We start from the raw sequence: 20486 nt of genomic DNA on the forward strand, positions 1-20486 counted from the left end.
ATACCAAGCGGGTGAGTTGGACCAAGCCCTAAGAAGGCGCTCACCCACTTATGCTGCATCTATGGGAGTAAGCAGAAGGTGGCCTGACATGAAGTCGGGGGAGAGACGCCTGCCGAAACTGAGGCCTCAAGTGGAGGTAAGCAGGCTTCCTTGGGGAATATTCCCATGGGAAAACCTGAGAACAGGAAGGGAGGAGGAATGGGGCCTTGGGGACTGAGAGAATACTCACCCGTGTGGCGTTTTCTGCCCCCCTGGCTCCAGCTGGGTCACCAGCTTCGGTGTGCTACCCCTTGGTGAGGGTAGCTACACCGGTAACAGACAGGACTTAGCGTAGGCCGGACCTGGTGGCCTGAAAGCTGGTGGGATAGAGAGGCTTTAGGAACCTCTGCTCCTCCTTGCCTTCTGGAGACCAGGAATGAGCAGCGGGCTTGGGGACCCCCTGGACTCCCGTCTCTTGGGTTGGAATGCAGGCAGCTTGGAGACTGCCATCAGCCCAGCTAAAGTAAAGAAAAAGAGAAAAATTAAAAGAAAAAAAAAAATCAGCAGACCTGCAAAGCAGGGAGGTCTGCCTCCTACGGACACTAAGCTAAAACTGATTAGCTCAGGGTCTGCAGGAGGGATATAGCTAAGAGGAGGAGCTAACATTTTTTTTTGCTTAGTGTCGCCTCCTAGTGGCAGCAGCTATACCAATGGTGTTCTGTGTCCCCCAACAAGCAAGAAATACACACTTTCTTTTTTTTTTTTTTTTACTCGTTTTATTGGAGTATAAAGGTGCAATAGTAATGTACAGTACAGAACAAAAGTTTGGACACACCTTCTCATTCAAAGAGTTTTCTTTATTTTCATGACTATGAAGGCATCAAAACTATGAATTAACACATGTGGAATTATATACATAACAAACAAGTGTGAAACAACTGAAAATATGTCATATTCTAGGTTCTTCAAAGTAGCCACCTTTTGCTTTGATTAATGCTTTGCACACTCTTGGCATTCTCTTGATGAGCTTCAAGAGGTAGTCCCCTGAAATGGTCTTCCAACAGTCTTGAAGGAGTTCCCAGAGATGCTTAGCACTTGTTGGCCCTTTTGCCTTCACTCTGCGGTCCAGCTCACCCCAAACCATCTCGATTGGGTTCAGGTCCGGTGACTGTGGAGACCAGGTCATCTGGCGCAGCACCCCATCACTGTCCTTCATGGTCAAATAGCCCTTACTTTCAAAGTTTTCCCAATTTTTCAGCTGACTGACTGACCTTCATTTCTTAAAGTAATGATGGCCACTAATTTTTCTTTACTAAGCTGCTTTTTTCTTGCCATAATACAAATTCTAACAGTCTATTCAGTAGAACTATCAGCTGTGTATCCACCTGACTTCTCCTCAACGCCACTGATGGTCCCAACCCCATTTATAAGGCAAGAAATCCCACTTATTAAACCTGACAGGGCACACCTGTGACGTGAAAACCATTTCAGGGGACTACCTCTTGAAGCTCATCAAGAGAATGCCAAGAGTGTGCAAAGCAGTAATCAAGCAAAAGGTGGCTACTTTGAAGAACCTAGAATATGACATATTTTCAGTTGTTTTACACTTGTTTGTTATGTATATAATTCCACATGTGTTAATTCATAGTTTTGATGCCTTCAGTGTGAATCTACAATTTTCATAGTCATGAAAATAAAGAAAACTCTTTGAATGAGAAGGTGTGTCCAAACTTTTGGTCTGTACTGTACATGACATTTTGGACATGTCAATAAATCCAATAAATGAAAATACAAAGTCAACATACAAATTGACATAAGACAATCATAAGAAATAAAACATTTCGTGGTACATTATTCTGGATATAATTCCCCCCTGGACGCAGCAGGGTTTCTGACAGTTACCGTTACAATTCCTAAAACAGTTTCACACTAGACATTTCAGGGACATTATCATAGATGGCTATTGATTACATAAAAATTCTACATTTCCCATCAAAACCTACATAGATATATAGATATGAGATCTCATTGAGAATTTTGCGTATTAGTGGACGCACACCACTCCCCCCACACTTTCTCAAATTTCTGAGGGCACCCCCTGTGTATGTAAACTACTTTTTCTAGAGGAATAATCTGATTTACTACCTGCTTCTAGTGGTTAACATTAGTCATCCTATCAGCCATCCACCTAAGGGCTATCGCCTTCCTAGCCAGGAATAAAGTTTCTTCCAGGAATATCCTATGGTGATGAGATCACTGCTCCTCATCTATAATTCCCAACAGGCACATCTTAGGACAAAGGGGAACAGTACCTGGCACTAAATCTCACAATAAGGATGTCACATCTCTCCAAAAACTTTGTATGAGTCTACATTCCCACATCATATGCCAGAAGTTGGCATTGGCCTGATGACATCTTAGGCAGTTGTCGTTCTCCATCCTACCCATTCTAAACAACCTGCTAGGAGTGAGATAGCTTCTATGGAGTATATGTAGCTGTATCATCTTATTATTGACCGAGGGAGAAACTCTTGTAGGAGCTGCTAACGCCTCGGTCCTTTCTGTCTCAGAAAGGGATGGAATGCAATTCCTCCACTTGTCTTCTACGGTCAGAGGGGACGTGATAATTTTCGTGGTTATGAGGTGTGTATAGATAGCCGATATGAGACCTCTAGGACCTTGTGTGGACAGCACTCCAATCAATGGATAGTTGGAAATCTTTCTAGAGCCTCTACCAAACTGCGCAGAGAAGGCATGTCTAATCTGTAGATACCTGAAGAACATGTGTCTCGGAATACCAGATTTATCCTGGATTTGAGAAAAGGATCTCAAGTATCCTCCCTCATATAGGTCCCCCAGGGACAGTATCCCATGATCCTTCCACATCTCAGCTCCATCATGTCTACTCAAATGCTGAAGCATAAGGTTTTCCCAAAGGGGTATTGCGTCCGGCAGGTCAGAGTAGGATTTTAGTTTAGCTGCCTCCCAAACCTGATGGGCCAGCCTATGTAGTAAAAGGGCTCTTCCGTGGAACAGACTAATATCTTCCAGTACTGGCCATAGGGAATGTATCTGGAGGAAGTCCTGTAGATAGAACTCCGCATTGGGGAGAGGCTGCGAGGAGACCCAGGAGGTAAGATAACGTAGCTGACCCGCTTGGAAGTACAGGAACAGGTCTGGGAGTGCCGCCCCCCTGCAACTTAGGCCTCTGCAGAGTATGGAGCGCCAACTTCCTTCTAGCTGCACCCCAAATGAAGGCGGACATCATAGAATGAAGGCGATCAAAGAACCTTCTCGGGACGGTCGTACTAGCATGTTCCAATACATATAAAGCCTTGGGAAGAAGGACCATCTTTATGAGGTTCAGACGCCCCATCAGTGAAATAGGAAGAGATTGCCACGCTGCAAATTTCTTAGTGAAAATAGAGATTAAAGGCTCTGTGTTCAAAGTATATGCTAAGGGGGATCTCTAGTTATTATGATACCTAGGTATTTAAACCGGTCTACCACTGGGAGATTGCAATATGTCGTAGGCCAGCCCTCAGGCCTAAGAGGCATCAGAGCCGACTTGGACCAATTAATATGCAATCCAGAGAAACGGCCAAAAATTTCAATTAACTCAATTGCTCTAGGTAACGACTGTTCCGCCCTATCCATAAAAAGGATCAGGTTGTTAGCGTATAGCCCGACTCTGTTCTCTCTGCTACCTAAGGAGATTCCACTGTAGAATCAGTCTAAGTGCTAAATGCTCTATTGCGACTGCAAATAGGAGGGGTGCCCTTGCCTTGTTCCTCTACCTAATTCAAAGAGACCTGTGTGTGAGCCGTTCACCAGTATATTCGCTTTAGGCTGCTTATATAACACTTGTACCCACTGGGCAAATACCGGACCAAAACCAAAACATTTTAGTGCGTACAGTAGATACGGCCATTCCACCGAGTCAAAGGCTTTGGCCGTGTCCAAAGAAGCTAGGACCCATGGCTTATCCAAGGCTTTACCGATTTGCGTGATAACTTGCGCCCTCCTGATGTTATTGGATGTGGACCTCCCCGGTATGAATCTGGACTGATCCTGGTGTACAATAGATGCGACTACCCTATTTAATCTATTGGCAATTATTTTCGTAAGAACCTTATAATCTAGGTTTAACAAGGATATGGGTCTGTACGAACCACATTCTAAAGGGTCTTTATCTGGTTTCAAGATGACCACTATGGTGGCATAATAAAATGAGTCTGGCAGTTTCTGTTGAGTCTTAGCCGCCTTCAGCATGTTCCTCATTCTAGGGGCCAAAATGTCACCATATCTATTGTACACCTCAATTGGGATGCCATCAGGGCCAGGTGCCTTTCCAGTTGTCAGTCCTCGCATGGCATCTTGTATTTCTTCTAGTGTAAAATCCTTCTCAAGCATTTCTCTATCCTCAGCACACAATTGGGGATGTGTCACCTCCTGTAAGTATGTTGCAAGCTCCTGGGGCGAGTAATGTGACACTGAACTATATAATTCTTGATAGAATTCTTGGAATCTAGCAAGAATGTCCGGCGACTTTTCTTTTATCTCTCCATCCGATCCTCTGATGCCCTCAGGACTGGAGGGGCTCAGGAATTATTCCGGGCAATATGGGCCAGTAGCTTACCTGCCTGACCTCCCTGCTCAAAAGACTATTGTTTAAGAAAGAAAAGTTTGCGATTGCTCTTTTCTGGTAGGTGTTGCATGTATTGTCTCCCCTTAAGGAGCTAGTCTAGCCTATTAACCTCAGAGGGGTTTCCAATAAAAGCATTCTCGGCTACCTTGCAAGTCTCCTGAAGCTCTACTTCCCTACGGTGGGACTCTCTTTTAATAAATGCTATGGATGATTTAATGCAACCCCTTAAGTAAGCTTTTAACGTTTCCCAGATTAATAGCTCGTCTGTTGTGTCTCCCTGCACCTCAAAAAACATATGAAGTTGATCCGGAATCTGATCATTAGATCCTATTAGAGTGAGCCAAAACGGATGTATACGCATCTTGTTCCCTCTCTCCCGACCATCCAGCAGTAAGAACCTTGCTAACAGTGGAGCGTGGTCAGAGGGCCCCTGCGGGCAGTACTCAATACTCTCCAATTCAGTAAGGGTTAGTGCGTTACCCATGATGTAATCTATCCTGGTGTCACGACTGTGACTGATCCAGACAGGTCTGGGAGGAGAAGGTCGCAGCGACTTGCTACTCGCGATAGCTTGTGAGTTTGCTCCGTGGTTCAGGGTATGTCATCTGGGTTTTGCCTTGTGAACCTTTTTGTCCTGACTGGAAGTTTGTAGGCATCCTTCTCAGGTGAGTCCTGTCTGCCACTCCCAGCTACTATATTAGTTTCACTTTCACTTGCAGTCATTGCCAGATATAGTCTTTACTTCCAGTTCTATTCTGACCTTTGAAGGAGATCGTTTGATGGTGTTGCTGTGGAGCTCTTGTCCGGCATGGACTGTCGTGATTGGGATCGCCTTCTCTGCTCGTGACTGGATAAGTCTATCTCTGCTGTAGTTTGTTTGTTGCTGTCTTCCCCTGCTGTTCTCCTAGACATGAGTGATGGTGACTAGTGCTCCCATCGGCCTTTCCCCACTCTAGGCTTTTTAGGGTGACTGAGGGTTTAGGCATCCAGCTCGCCGCACGGGTTCACACCCCGTCTAGGGTATCAGGGCAGACAGGTGCCAGCTTACGGTTAGTCAGGGGTGGCCATACTATTCCCATCCGTAGATAAGGGTCCCCCTTCCCCCCTGTCTGGTGCAACACGACTGCTGCTAGGGTAGCGGTCGTGACAGTATATCTGGCCTTTTAAAAAAAAAGGGAAAAGAAAAAAAAAAGGGACATTTTTTCTTTTTTCTTTGCTTGCTGTTTTGCTTTGTATTTTTCTGTTCCACTATGGATCCGGTTACGGTTTTGGCGAAACAATTACAGGGATTATCCCTTGAAGTGGCAGGATTAAAAGCAACAGTGCTACAGCAGCAGCAGCCATCCTTGGGTTCCACCGTTGCTACGGGAAACCAAGGTACTCCTGAGCCAAAAGTGGCTTTACCTGATAGGTTCTCAGGAGGAAGAGACCAATTTGTAACCTTCAGAGAAGCCTGCAAATTGTTCCTCAGGTTACGTCCTAGACCCTCCGGCGGTGAGGAACAACGGGTGGGTATTGTAATTTCTCTCCTGCAAGGAGATCTGCAGGCTTGGGCTTTCTCCCTACCATCAGACTCTCTGGCCTTACGATCAGTGGAGGAGTTTTTTGAAGCCCTGGGTCTCGTATATGATGACCCGGACAGGGTCTCACTGGCTGAGTCTAAGCTACGTAAACTTCGGCAAGAGAACCGGTCTGCTGAACTATATTGTTCCGAATTCCGTAGGTGGGCTACTGATACGTTATGGAACGACTCGGCCCTTAGGAGTCAGTTCTGCCAGGGGTTGTCTGTTAAAAGACGCGCTGGCGGTATACGAGGTCCCTGGGTCTCTGGAGGCTGCTATGTCTCTGTCCATAAGAATCGACAGACGACTCAGGGAGAGACTATTAAATTTTACGGAGGCCTCTATAGGGCAGGGATCGGTTTGTTATGATCCAGTCGAACCAATGCAAATAGGGGGCACCACTAGACGGGTGAATCCTCCTAAGTTCCGCTGTAGGTCAGAGGTTTGTTTTCGTTGTGGGGGGAGGGGTCATTTTGTAAAGGTTTGTCCCTCAGAACCCAAGAGACCACAAACTAAGGAGCCGCCGGGAAAACTAGAGTCCCCAGATTGTGCGGAGGATAACAGTCTGGGCGTATTCGTTTCCTCCATACGCATGTCTTAGTTTTTGTTGTCCGCTACCGTTGAGGCGGGCAATAAGACTGAGATCTGTTCCGTCTTTTTGGACAGTGGGGCGGGGGTCAACTTGGTGGATTCACGGTTTGCTCAGGCTCTGGGTTTTACTCCAGAACCGATACGCAGAACTATTCCTGTTTTTGCCATCGACTCCTCCCCTCTTCCTCAGAAAGAGTTAACTCAGATCATTCATAATATCCATCTGCAGGTAGGGGACCTCCATAAAGAGCATAGCTCGTGTTATGTCCTGGACGGTCTTCCGGCTCCTATGGTATTGGGGCTTCCCTGGCTGGTGACTCACATCCAGTGGTGGATTGGCAGGCCGGGGAGATTGTGTAGTGGAGTGAACATTGTAAGGACAACTGCTTGAGTAGTAGATGCTCTACACTCTCTGTAACATCTTTACCTGCCTTTCTGTCAGATTTTATGGATGTGTTCTCTGAGAAGGGTTGTCAGGGGTTACCACCTCATCGTCCATATGATTGCCCGATTAATCTACTACCTGGGGCCAAACTACCTAAAACCCGGTTATACAATCTTTCCGGCCCGGAGAGGAGGGCTATGAAAGATTATATTTCGGAGAGTTTGGCTAAGGGACACATCAGACCCTCTTCTTCACCTGTGGCTGCAGGGTTCTTTTTCGTTAAAAAGAAAGATGGGGGCCTACGTCCTTGCCTGGATTTCCGGGAATTAAACCGGATAACTATCCGAGATCCCTATCCTCTTCCTCTCATTCCCGACCTCTTTAATCAGGTTGCTGGTGCTAAACGGTTCTCCAAAATGGATCTCAGAGGAGCCTATAAACTGGTTCGCATCAAAGAGGGGGATGAGTGGAAGACGGCTTTTAATACTCCGGAAGGGCATTATGAAAATCTGGTCATGCCATTTGGTCTTACTAATGCGCCTGCGGTATTCCAACATTTTGTCAACGATATTTTTAGTCACCTTATCGGGAGATTTGTTGTGATATATCTTGATGACATCCTGGTCTATTCCCCGGATCTGGATACACATAAGATCCATGTGAGACAAGTGCTGCAGATATTAAGGGCCAACAAATTGTTTGCTAAGTTAGAAAAATGTGTGTTCGCCGTAAAAGAACTGCCATTTCTGGGGTATGTGTTGTCAGATTCAGGTTTCCGCATGGATCCAGAGAAAGTCCGGGCGATTATAGACTGGGATCTGCCTGAGAACCTGAAGGCATTGCAACGCTTCCTGGGGTTTGCCAATTTTTATAGAAAGTTTATAAAAAACTATTCCTTGGTGGTCAAACCACTGACGGACATGACCCGAAAGGGATCCGATTTTTCCAAATGGTCACATGCAGCCAAAACTGCCTTTGTATCTCTGAAGGAGAGATTCACCTCGGCCCCTATTCTCGTACAGCCAGATGTCTCGCTTCCTTTTATTGTAGAGGTTGACGCATCAGAGGTGGGGGTGGGAGCGGTACTATCTCAGGGCCCGTCCCCTGGTGAATGGCGTCCGTGTGCTTTCTTTTCAAAGAAATTGTCTACTGCTGAAAGGAACTATGATATTGGCAACAGGGAACTTTTGGCTATTAAGTTGGCTTTTGAGGAGTGGCGTCATTTTTTGGAGGGGGCGGTTCATCCCGTCACGGTGATTACTGATCACAAAAACTTATTATATCTGGAGTCTGCTAAACGTCTCACCCCTAGACAGGCTCGGTGGTCGTTATTTTTTACTAGGTTTAATTTTGTAATAACCTATCGCCCGGGGGCAAAAAATAATAAGGCGGATGCATTGTCTCTAAGTTTTCCTGGAGGGGGTGATGTTGAGGTACCAGAGCCCATTTTGCAAAAGGGGGTGGTGGTCTCTGCATTACACTCAGGTTTGGAGGGGAGGGTGTTGGAAGCTCAGGGGGACGCCCCGGCCTCCTGCCCCTCGGGTAAACTGTTGCCAGAAAATTTACGACTGGAGATACTAAAAGAACACCATAACTCCACACTGGCAGGACACCCAGGTAGTAGGGCAACCTCTGAGTTAGTGTCTCGTCGGTTCTGGTGGCCTAAATGGCGCCAGGAGGTGTTGAATTTTGTGTCTGCATGTGCTACCTGTGCTCGTTCTAAGGTAGATCATACTCGTCCGGCAGGGCGTCTTTTACCTCTGGCCATCCCCAACAGGCCTTGGACACACCTGTCAATGGATTTCATTACGGATCTACCAGTATCAGCGGGGAAGACTGTTATTCTTGTAGTTGTTGACAGATTCAGTAAAATGGTGCACTTTATTGCTCTTGCCGCATTGCCTAATGCTAACACACTGGCTCAGGTTTTTATTGACAACATCGTGAAGCTTCACGGGGTCCCTTCCGATATTGTTTCGGATCGTGGTACCCAATTCGTTTCTAAATTTTGGAAAGCTTTTTGTTCTCGTTTAGGGGTTCATCTGTCGTTTTCTTCATCTTTCCATCCACAGTCCAACGGTCAGACTGAACGTACCAATCAAAACCTAGAGACATATTTGAGATGCTTTGTTTCCAAAAATCAGGAGGAATGGTCATCTTATTTACCGTTAGCTGAGTTTGCCATTAATAATCGTCGTCAAGAATCCACCGATAAGTCACCATTTTTTGGTGCGTATGGTTTCCATCCTCAGTTTTGTACGTTTAGTGAGGGGGGGCCGTCTGGGATTCCCGAGGAGGAACGATTTGCGTCTTCACTTTCTTCAGTGTGGCAGAGTGTGCAAGAAAGTTTGAAGAGAATTGGTGGTAGATACAAACGTGCGGCTGATAGGAAGCGCTCTGAAGGTCCGGACCTTGGGGTGAATGACTTGGTGTGGTTGTCTACCAGAAATATCAAGTTGAAGGTTCCCTCGTGGAAATTAGGTCAGAGATTTATTGGTCCTTATAGGGTAATTAAGATCATTAACCCGGTGGCTTTTCGTCTGGAGCTACCTCAGACTCTAAGGATCCATAATGTCTTCCACAGATCTCTGCTTAAGAGATATGTAGAACCTCCTGAACCATTGCCACTACCGCCTCCACCGGTGGTTGTTGATGGCAGTCTTGAGTTTCAGGTAGAAAAGATTGTTGATTCACGATATGTTCGCCGCTCTCTTCAGTACCTGGTGCACTGGAAAGGTTATGGTTCCGAAGAGAGAATGTGGGTTCCAGCATCAGAGATAAAAGTGGACAGACTCATTCGGGCCTTTCATAGCTCCCATACGGAGAGGCCTGGTCTTGAGGGTCCAGGGGCCCCTTGTAGAAAGGGGGGTACTGTCACGACTGTGACTGATCCAGACAGGTCTGGGAGGAGAAGGTCGCAGCGACTTGCTACTCGCGATAGCTTGTGAGTTTGCTCCGTGGTTCAGGGTATGTCATCTGGGTTTTGCCTTGTGAACCTTTTTGTCCTGACTGGGAGTTTGTAGGCATCCTTCTCAGGTGAGTCCTGTCTGCCACTCCCAGCTACTATATTAGTTTCACTTTCACTTGCAGTCATTGCCAGATATAGTCTTTACTTCCAGTTCTATTCTGACCTTTGAAGGAGATCGTTTGATGGTGTTGCTGTGGAGCTCTTGTCCGGCGTGGACTGTCGTGATTGGGATCGCCTTCTCTGTTCGTGACTGGATAAGTCTATCTCTGCTGTAGTTTGTTTGTTGCTGTCTTCCCCTGCTGTTCTCCTAGACATGAGTGATGGTGACTAGTGCTCCCATCGGCCTTTCCCCACTCTAGGCTTTTTAGGGGGACTGAGGGTTTAGGCATCCAGCTCGCCGCACGGGTTCACACCCCGTCTAGGGTATCAGGGCAGACAGGTGCCAGCTTAGGGTTAGTCAGGGGTGGCCATACTATTCCCATCCGTAGATAAGGGTCCCCCTTCCCCTCCGTCTGGTGCGACACGACTGCTGCTGGGGTAGCGGTCGTGACACCTGGACAAGGCACCTCTAGAAGGGGTGAAGCAAGAGTACTGCACCGTTAGGGGATGTCTTTCCCGCCATAAGTCAAGCCATCCCATTCCAGTGGCCACTTTCAGAAGTGCTGAAGTTGAACTAGTTGTCATCTCCTCTCTTGCCAGGCTCCGAAAACGGTCTAAATCCGAGTTCATTAGCATATTAAAGTCCCCCATACATATTAATCTGACATTCGGATACTGCACTACAAAGCTCACTACAGCCTGCAGGACAGATGTGCTGGCCGGCGGAGGATTATACACATTAATAATGACGTATGGAGTACAGTTGACATATGCATACACAAATATGTACCGTCCGTCTGGATCCACTACAAGCCTCTGCAGTTCCCATCTCAGGCTACTATGTATTAAAACCGCTACCCCTCTTGAGTACGAGTTCCCATATGCATTGGCGCTCCACTGTACCCACGGCTTCTTTATTCTGTTGCCCGTCTCTAATGTTAAGTGGGTCTCTTGCAAACCCAGGATATGTGGAGCAAGCCGACGCACATGCGAAAACACCGCTATCCTCTTCCTAGGTCCACCCAAACCTCTCACATTCCATGACATGACTGTTAGTCCCGCCATGCTATCCTAAATCCCATGAATTGCATAAGTAATGTTTCTTTAAATAGATTCTCGGATCCCTTATCTCTGCCACCCACCCTATATAACTGCGTCATACTTTTCCAGGGAATGTTAAAGTACCACCAAAACAAACATGTAAAAAAAAAAAAAATACTTAATGTCAAGAACATCAGATAAAGAGCAGGTTCAAGGCCCGCATCATTCGTGACCATATATACGGGAACCTGCACGGTGTACATAGATGTTAACCCAGTGCAGGTAATTGCCGGGTGAGACCCGTGGCCATGTACAACTAAACAGCCAAATATCAACTAATACAAGTGCAGGAATTAAAACATTACAGATAACTTAACACTCCACATATCCCTAATGGGGAGCCATGATGGTCATACGATACCAAGGGCATGATTCTGTGAGCGGAGTCTTCACAGGTCGACTTGGAATAGGTAAGTGTGGTGTAGACCCCAAAACTCCTCAGATCAGTGTCTCAGTCTGCTGGCTACCCATTCATCGGCTTCCCTTGGATCTGTGAAAAATAAGGATTTCCCGTCATCTACAATCCGGAGACGTGCAGGATATGACATGGAATATTGGACATTCAGCTCACGTAGCTTCCTCTTGACAGCCACGAAGGTGGATCTCTTTTTCTGTAACTCCGCCGAAAAATCAGGGAATAGCGAAATCCTGGAGTTATTATAAGATAAGTTCTGCGCGGTTCTTGCCAAGTTGAGCAGCAGATCCCTGTCCTTCCAGTTTAGGAGTCTCGCTAGCAGGGATCTGGAGGGAGCCCCCGGTGGGAGAGGTCTTGCCGGGACTCTGTGAGCCCTCTCCACCGCGTATGTCGCTGAGAACCCGGCACCAGGGAATGTGGTCTTGAACCAATTTTCTATGAATGTCGCTGGATCCATGCCTTCAGCCCTCTCCGGAAGGCCCAAGATTCGGATGTTGTTACGTCTGAATCTGTTCTCCAAATCGTCGCATTTTTGCTGCCACAACTGGACTTTCTGCTCCAGATCCGAAAGTTTAGCCTGCATTGGTCGGGTGATATCTTCCAACTCTGACACCCTGTGCTCTGTCTGTCTCGATCTTTCCCTCAGCTGCTGCACATCATGCCTGAGGAGCCCAACATCTACTTTCACCTCCTCAATTTTGCTTGTGAGGGAGGTCTGGCACATAGAGATTGCAGTCATCAGCTGCTCATGGGCTGCTTTAGGTGAGAGCTCGGGTTCTTCCTCACTTTGAGGATCTTGCTGCAGAGTCGGGTTGCCGCGAGTCGCATGTGCACGCGGATTAGAAGGAGATGCGGCGCCATGTTGGTTCTCGGCTCTAGCAAATTCTTTGAGCCGTTCCGCCGCCACCTGCGCCTTGCTTGGGCTCATTTTGCTTCTCCGGGTGGTCCCCCTCCGTTTCTGCACTTGCCACTCTATATTTGCGGCTGTTTAGTGATCAGAATGAAGGAGGATTTTGTTCGGGACTCGGAGCGGCGCTCAGAAGCGTGCGCTCATACCGGAAGTTGGTCACCAAATACACACATTTAAAGGGGTATTTCCATCACATACAATGGGGGCATATCGCTAGGATATGCCCCCATTGTCTGATAGGTACGGGTCCCAACTCTGGGACCCGCACCTACAACGAAAACGGAGTGGGGAGAGCTGTGGCTGGAGGACCCTGGATTTCCTGGGGTCCGTCCACCACCAAGCACTGCTCCCCTTCCCATTCATTTCTATAGGGCAGACTGAAATAGCCGAGCCAGTGTTCAGCTATAAATGAAGGGTGGCTGAGCATGCGCAGTGCGCCCTCCGTTCATTTCCCTACTCCGTTCTCATTGTAGGTGTGGGTCCCAGAGGTGGGAAAACCCCTTTAAATGCTTTGGTTTGCTGTCAATGAGGTTAGTAATGGTTGTCTGAGGAATGTTCTGCCACTCTGAATGCACTTGAGCACACAAATCATCAAGATCCACTCCTGGCTCTTTTTGCAATTGCTAACCAAGGATGTCCCAAGTGTGCTCGATGGGAGACAAGTCCAGAGACACTGTAGGCCATGATGGCAAGTTTAGGACATGCAGGCTGCTCACAGTAGTACTGACGTTGTACTGTTGAAAAAAAAAAAGGCTCCTGGGACTCTTTGGAGAAATGGCTGTACCACTGGTTCCACAACCAAAATAATGTAACGCTGAGCTGTTAGTACCTGAAATGAAGACTAGGGGGGTCCTGGGAGTAAGACCATTGTGATATTTCCTTGTAGAGGCCTCTTCATGGCATTGTCCAGATCAATCTATGGCTATCATTGGATGTGGGACTTATGGCTGAAGAGGTAGACCTTCATTTTAGCCCCCCTTACCGTCTTGCTGTGCACTATGATAGCCTCCACATTGTCTAGACTCCCCCTCCTGGCCGGAAACAGGACCCGCCCACTCCTACCAAGAGGGGAGGAACCTGGTGGTTAACCCTGTGCCTGCCAACTATACCTCTTTATACTGAGTACATACATAACAATGCAAAGCAAAGAATAACGTTACACAGCATAACAACTGCAGATACCCGCCATGTCTGGGATACTGCACTGTTGTTCTAGTTCAATCGTTGTTCTCCAAACCACCAGGACATGTAACATTGAACAGTTCTGACATCTTGGCCTAGAGACGTAGTGATCTGCTGGAGTGATAAACCAAGGTCTCTCAGTTCAAGGAATCTTTGTGGCGGAGACTGGAACATCGACAAACAGGAGGCATTGCACAATCATCTGACATGAATTGATACGGTGTTTGTGGTGTCATGTAGCTAAAAAATGTTCAATCTGTTTTTTATGCCTCTCCGACGTACCATGATTGGAGCCAGGCACTTGAAACTTTGATGAGCTGCAAATCTTAGGCTGAGTTCACATCAGCGTTCAGCCTTTCCGTTCTCCTGCTCCATTTTAGGAGCATGAGAATGGAAAGGACAGATTCGGCACATAACTGAGCCGAACGGAGCCTACGGGCCCCATAGACTATAATGGGGTTCGTTAGGTTTCCGCTCAGAGGCGCCAAAATGTAGATTTGCTTGTGTTGACAAAAATCCTTGCACCGGCCCTGCTACATATCGGAGAGAGTTCCTGTCAGGCTGCTCAGCCATGAGGACATATCATAGGCAGGATCGTACCATTACCATCTATTGTAGGGCCGTGCAGTGTATAGTGAGGTCCTGCTTCCTCACCCCCCTAGGCAGCTCTGCAAGTGGAGCCAACCAGCCCTCCGCACATTCTAGGACAGGCTGCTGGCGGCCAATTTAAATCATTCTTAGAGAACACCTTTAAGGCGGCCATACACATTAGATTGAAGTTCGTTAATGGTTGAACAGCAGCTGAACAAACATCTGGTGAACGTTCCTTTCACAGACACAATTTACTCCATATCGGCCGTTAGAATATTAAAAATGGCCGACTTCTCCTCAGCAATACCGCTGTCATCGGTCAGTTAAAACGATCGTAAATTATTACATTTCAACCATTCATTTTGGTTGAAATTTGTCCTTTTTTGATTAAATTTTAGACTAATGTGTGCGGCCACCTGTACTCTAAGGCTACTTTCACACCTGCATTCGGTGCGGATCCGTCTGGTATCTGCACCTATAAGGCTCCATTCACACATCCGCAATTCCATTCCGCATTTTGCAGAACGGAATTGCGGACCCATACATTTCTATGGGGCCGCACGACGTGCGGCCCCGATCCGGAACTGCGGACCCGCACTTCCGGGTCCGCAATTCCAATCCTGAAAAAAAATAGAACATGTTTTATTCTTGTCCGCAATAGCGCCGGCGATGTGAGGTCCGCAAAATGAGGAACGCACATTGCTGATGTCCGTGTTTTGGGGATCCGTGGATCCGCAAAACACACACGGATGTGTGAATGGACCCTGGTGCAAACGCTTGTATCCCTTCAGAACGGATCCGTTTGCATTATTCTTTTTAAAAAACGGATCCGCCCTGACTTACATTGAAAGTCAATGGGGGACGGATCCGTTTCCAACTGCTCCATATTGTGTCAGTGAAAACAGATCCGCCCCCCATTGACTTACATTGTAACGCAAGCAGGGCGGAATGGAGGCTGAACGGAGGCAAACTGATGCTTTCTGTGCGGATCCTTATCCATTCAGAATGCATTGGGGCTGAACTGATCAGTTTTGAACCGTTTGTGAGAGCCTTGAAACGGATCTCACAAACGGAATTCAAAACGCCAGTGTGGAAGTCGCCTAAACCTAATAATACACACAGGAGACCGCACAGAACACGGAGAAACCGTCCCACAGCCCAACACACAGGACACTTACCTAAATGCTGGGTTACAGGACCTTTCATGATGTCATGACCATGTGATTCTGTGTGGGAGGAGTCAGGCTCCAGGCTCTGCCACTAGAGGAGGTAAAGGACCTGTGATGATGTCATGTCAATGTGATCGTGTCTGGTAGGAGTCAAAGATCACATGACAAGGTACCACTGTATCGGTTGTGATTGACCCTGGATGACCCGAGATTGCAATAGGGGAGATTTACCCAACAGATGTAAAGGAAAACGGGCTTAGTTATCCAATAGCAACCAATCAGATTCCTCCTTTCATTTTCCAAAGGAGAGCTGAAAAATGAAAGGTGGAATCTGATTGGTTCTTTTAGGCAACTAAGCCAGTTTTCTTTCACAAGAGTATTGATAAATCTCCTCTAACGTGTATGTAGCAGGGCTGTCTCTGTGTGGTGTGTATGTAGCAGAGCTGTCTCTGTGTGATGTGTATGTAGCAGAGCTGTCTCTGTGTGATGTGTATGCAGCAGAGCTGTCTCTGTGTGATGTGTATGTAGCAGGGCTGTCTCTGTGTGATGTGTATGTAGCAGAGCTGTCTCTGTGTGATGTGTATGTAGCAGAGCTGTCTCTGTGTGATGTGTATGTAGCAGAGCTGTCTCTGTGTGGTGTGTATGTAGCAGAGCTGTCTCTGTGTGATGTGTATGTAGCAGAGCTGTCTCTGTGTGGTGTGTATGTAGCAGAGCTGTCTCTGTGTGATGTGTATGTAGCAGAGCTGTCTCTGTGTGATGTGTATGTAGCAGAGCTGTCTCTGTGTGATATGTATGTAGCAGAGCTGTCTCTGTGTGATGTGTATGTAGCAGAGCTGTCTCTGTGTGATGTGTATGTAGCAGAGCTGTCTCTGTGTGGTGTGTATGTAGCAGAGCTGTCTCTGTGTGATGTGTATGTAGCAGAGCTGTCTCTGTGTGATATGTATGTAGCAGAGCTGTCTCTGTGTGATGTGTATGTAGCAGAGCTGTCTCTGTGTGATGTGTATGTAGCAGAGCTGTCTCTGTGTGGTGTGTATGTAGCAGAGCTGTCTCTGTGTGATGTGTATGTAGCGGAGCTGTCTCTGTGTGATGTGTGTGTAGCAGAGCTGTCTCTGTGTGATGTGTATGTAGCAGAGCTGTCTCTGTGTGATGTGTATGTAGCGGAGCTGTCTCTGTGTGATGTGTGTGTAGCAGAGCTGTCTCTGTGTGATGTGTATGTAGCAGAGCTGTCTCTGTGTGATGTGTATGTAGCGGAGCTGTCTCTGTGTGATGTGTATGTAGCAGGGCTGTCTCTGTGTGGTGTGTATGTAGCAGAGCTGTCTCTGTGTGATGTGTATGTAGCGGAGCTGTCTCTGTGTGATGTGTATGTAGCAGAGCTGTCTCTGTGTGATGTGTAAGTAGCAGAGCTGTCTGTGTGATGTGTGTAGCAGAGCTGTCTCTGTGTGGTGTGTATGTAGCAGAGCTGTCTCTGTGTGATGTGTATGTAGCAGAGCTGTCTGTGTGATGAGTGTGTAGCAGAGCTGTATCTGTGTGATGTGTATGTAGCAGAGCTGTCTCTGTGTGATGTGTATGTAGCAGAGCTGTTTCTGTGTGATGTGTATGTAGCAGAGCTGTCTCTGTGTGATGTGTATGTGGCAGAGCTGTCTCTGTGTGAGGAGTATGTAGCAGAGCTGTCTCTGTGTGATGTGTATGTAGCGGAGCTGTCTCTGTGTGATGTGTAAGTAGCAGAGCTGTCTCTGTGTGATGTGTATGTAGCAGAGCTGTCTCTGTGTGATGTGTATGTAGCAGAGCTGTCTCTGTGTGATGTGTGTGTATGCAGCAGAGCTGTCTCGGTGTGATGTGTATGTAGCAGAGCTGTCTCTGTGTGATGTGTATGTAGTAGAGCTGTCTCGGTGTGATGTGTATGTAGCAGAGCTGTCTCTGTGTGATGTGTATGTAGTAGAGCTGTCTCTGTGTGATGTGTATGTAGCAGAGCTGTCTCTGTGTGATGTGTATGCAGCAGAGCTGTCTCTGTGTGATGTGTGTAGCAGAGCTGTCTCTGTGTGATGAGTATGTAGCAGAGCTGTCTCTGTGTGATGTGTGTAGCAGAGCTGTCTCTGTGTGATGTGTATGTAGCAGAGCTGTCTCTGTGTGATGTGTGTGTAGCAGAGCTGTTTCTGTGTGATGTGTATGTAGCAGAGCTGTCTCTGTGTGATGTGTATGTAGCAGAGCTGTCTCTGTGTGATGAGTATGCAGCAGAGCTGTCTCTGTGTGATGTGTGTAGCAGAGCTGTCTCTGTGTGATGTGTATGTAGTGGAGCTGTCTGTGTGATGTGTATGTAGCAGAGCTGTCTCTGTGTGATCTGTATGTAGCGGAGCTGTCTCTGTGTGATGTGTATGTAGCGGAGCTGTCTCTATGTGATGTGTATGTAGCAGAGCTGTCTCTGTGTGATGTGTATGTAGCAGAGCAGAGCTGTCTGTGTGATGTGTATGTAGCAGAGCTGTCTGTGTGATGTGTATGTAGCAGAGCTGTCTCTGTGTGATGTGTATGTAGCTGAGCTGTCTGTGTGATCTGTATGTAGCAGAGCTGTCTCTGTGTGATGAGTATGTAGCAGAGCTGTCTCTGTGTGATCTGTATGTAGCAGAGCAGAGCTGTCTGTGTGATGTGTATGTAGCAGAGCTGTCTGTGTGATGTGTATGTAGCAGAGCTGTCTCTGTGTGATGTGTATGTAGCTGAGCTGTCTGTGTGATCTGTATGTAGCAGAGCTGTCTCTGTGTGATGTGTATGCAGCAGAGCTGTCTCTGTGTGATCTGTATGTAGCAGAGCTGTCTCTGTGTGATGTGTATGTAGCAGAGCTGTCTCTGTGTGATGTGTATGTAGCAGAGCTGTCTCTGTGTGATGTGTATGTAGCAGAGCTGTCTCTGTGTGATGTGTATGTAGCAGAGCTGTCTCTGTGTGGTGTGTATGTAGCAGAGCTGTCTCTGTGTGAGGAGTATGTAGCAGAGCTGTCTCTGTGTGATGTGTATGTAGCAGAGCTGTCTCTGTGTGATGTGTATGTAGCAGAGCTGTCTCTGTGTGATGTGTATGTAGCAGAGCTGTCTGTGTGATGTGTATGTAGCAGAGCTGTCTCTGTGTGATGTGTATGTAGCAGAGCTGTCTGTGTGATGTGTATGTAGCAGAGCTGTCTCTGTGTGATCTGTATGTAGCAGAGCTGTCTCTGTGTGATGTGTATGTAGCAGAGCTGTCTCTGTGTGATGTGTATGTAGCAGAGCTGTCTGTGTGATGTGTATGTAGCAGAGCTGTCTCTGTGTGATGTGTATGTAGCAGAGCTGTCTGTGTGATGTGTATGTAGCAGAGCTGTCTCTGTGTGATGTGTATGTAGCAGAGCTGTCTCTGTGTGATGTGTATGCAGCAGAGCTGTCTGTGTGATGTGTATGTAGCAGAGCTGTCTCTGTGTGATGTGTATGTGGCAGAGCTGTCTCTGTGTGATGTGTATGTAGCAGAGCTGTCTCTGTGTGATGTGTATGTAGCAGAGCTATATCTGTGTGATGTGTATGTAGCAGAGCTGTCTCTGTGTGATGTCTATGTAGCAGAGCTGTCTCTGTGTGATGTGTATGTAGCAGAGCTGTCTCTGTGTGATGTGTATGTAGCAGAGCTGTCTCTGTGTGATGTGTATGTAGCAGAGCTGTCTCTGTGTGATGTGTATGTAGCGGAGCTGTCTCTGTGTGATGTGTATGTAGCAGAGCTGTCTCTGTGTGATGTGTATGCAGCAGAGCTGTCTGTGTGATGTGTATGTAGCAGAGCTGTCTGTGTGATGTGTATGTAGCAGAGCTGTCTCTGTGTGATGTGTATGCAGCAGAGCTGTCTCTGTGTGATGTGTGTAGCAGAGCTGTCTCTGTGTGATGTGTATGTAGCAGAGCTGTCTCTGTGTGATGTGTATGTAGCAGAGCTGTCTCTGTGTGATGTGTGTAGCAGAGCTGTCTCTGTGTGATGTGTATGTAGCAGAGCTGTCTCTGTGTGATGTGTATGTAGCAGAGCTGTTTCTGTGTGATGTGTATGTAGCAGAGCTGTCTCTGTGTGATGTGTATGTAGCAGAGCTGTCTCTGTGTGATGAGTATGCAGCAGAGCTGTCTCTGTGTGATGTGTGTAGCAGAGCTGTCTCTGTGTGATGTGTATGTAGCAGAGCTGTCTCTGTGTGATGTGTATGTAGCGGAGCTGTCTCTATGTGATGTGTATGTAGCAGAGCTGTCTCTGTGTGATGTGTATGTAGCAGAGCAGAGCTGTCTGTGTGATGTGTATGTAGCAGAGCTGTCTGTGTGATCTGTATGTAGCAGAGCTGTCTCTGTGTGATGAGTATGTAGCAGAGCTGTCTCTGTGTGATGTGTATGTAGCAGAGCTGTCTCTGTGTGATGTGTATGTAGCAGAGCTGTCTCTGTGTGATGTGTATGTAGCAGAGCTGTCTCTGTGTGATGTGTATGTAGCAGAGCAGAGCTGTCTGTGTGATGTGTATGTAGCAGAGCTGTCTCTGTGTGATGTGTATGTAGCAGAGCTGTCTCTGTGTGATGTGTATGTAGCTGAGCTGTCTGTGTGATCTGTATGTAGCAGAGCTGTCTCTGTGTGATGAGTATGTAGCAGAGCTGTCTCTGTGTGATGTGTATGTAGCAGAGCTGTCTCTGTGTGATGTGTATGTAGCAGAGCTGTCTCTGTGTGATGTGTATGTAGCAGAGCTGTCTCTGTGTGGTGTGTATGTAGCAGAGCTGTCTCTGTGTGAGGAGTATGTAGCAGAGCTGTCTCTGTGTGATGTGTATGTAGCAGAGCTGTCTCTGTGTGATGTGTATGTAGCAGAGCTGTCTGTGTGATGTGTATGTAGCAGAGCTGTCTGTGTGATGTGTATGTAGCAGAGCTGTCTC

The sequence above is a fragment of the Bufo bufo genome, chromosome 4 (genome assembly GCF_905171765.1).
Source record: "Bufo bufo chromosome 4, aBufBuf1.1, whole genome shotgun sequence".
Lineage (NCBI taxonomy): Eukaryota > Metazoa > Chordata > Amphibia > Anura > Bufonidae > Bufo > Bufo bufo.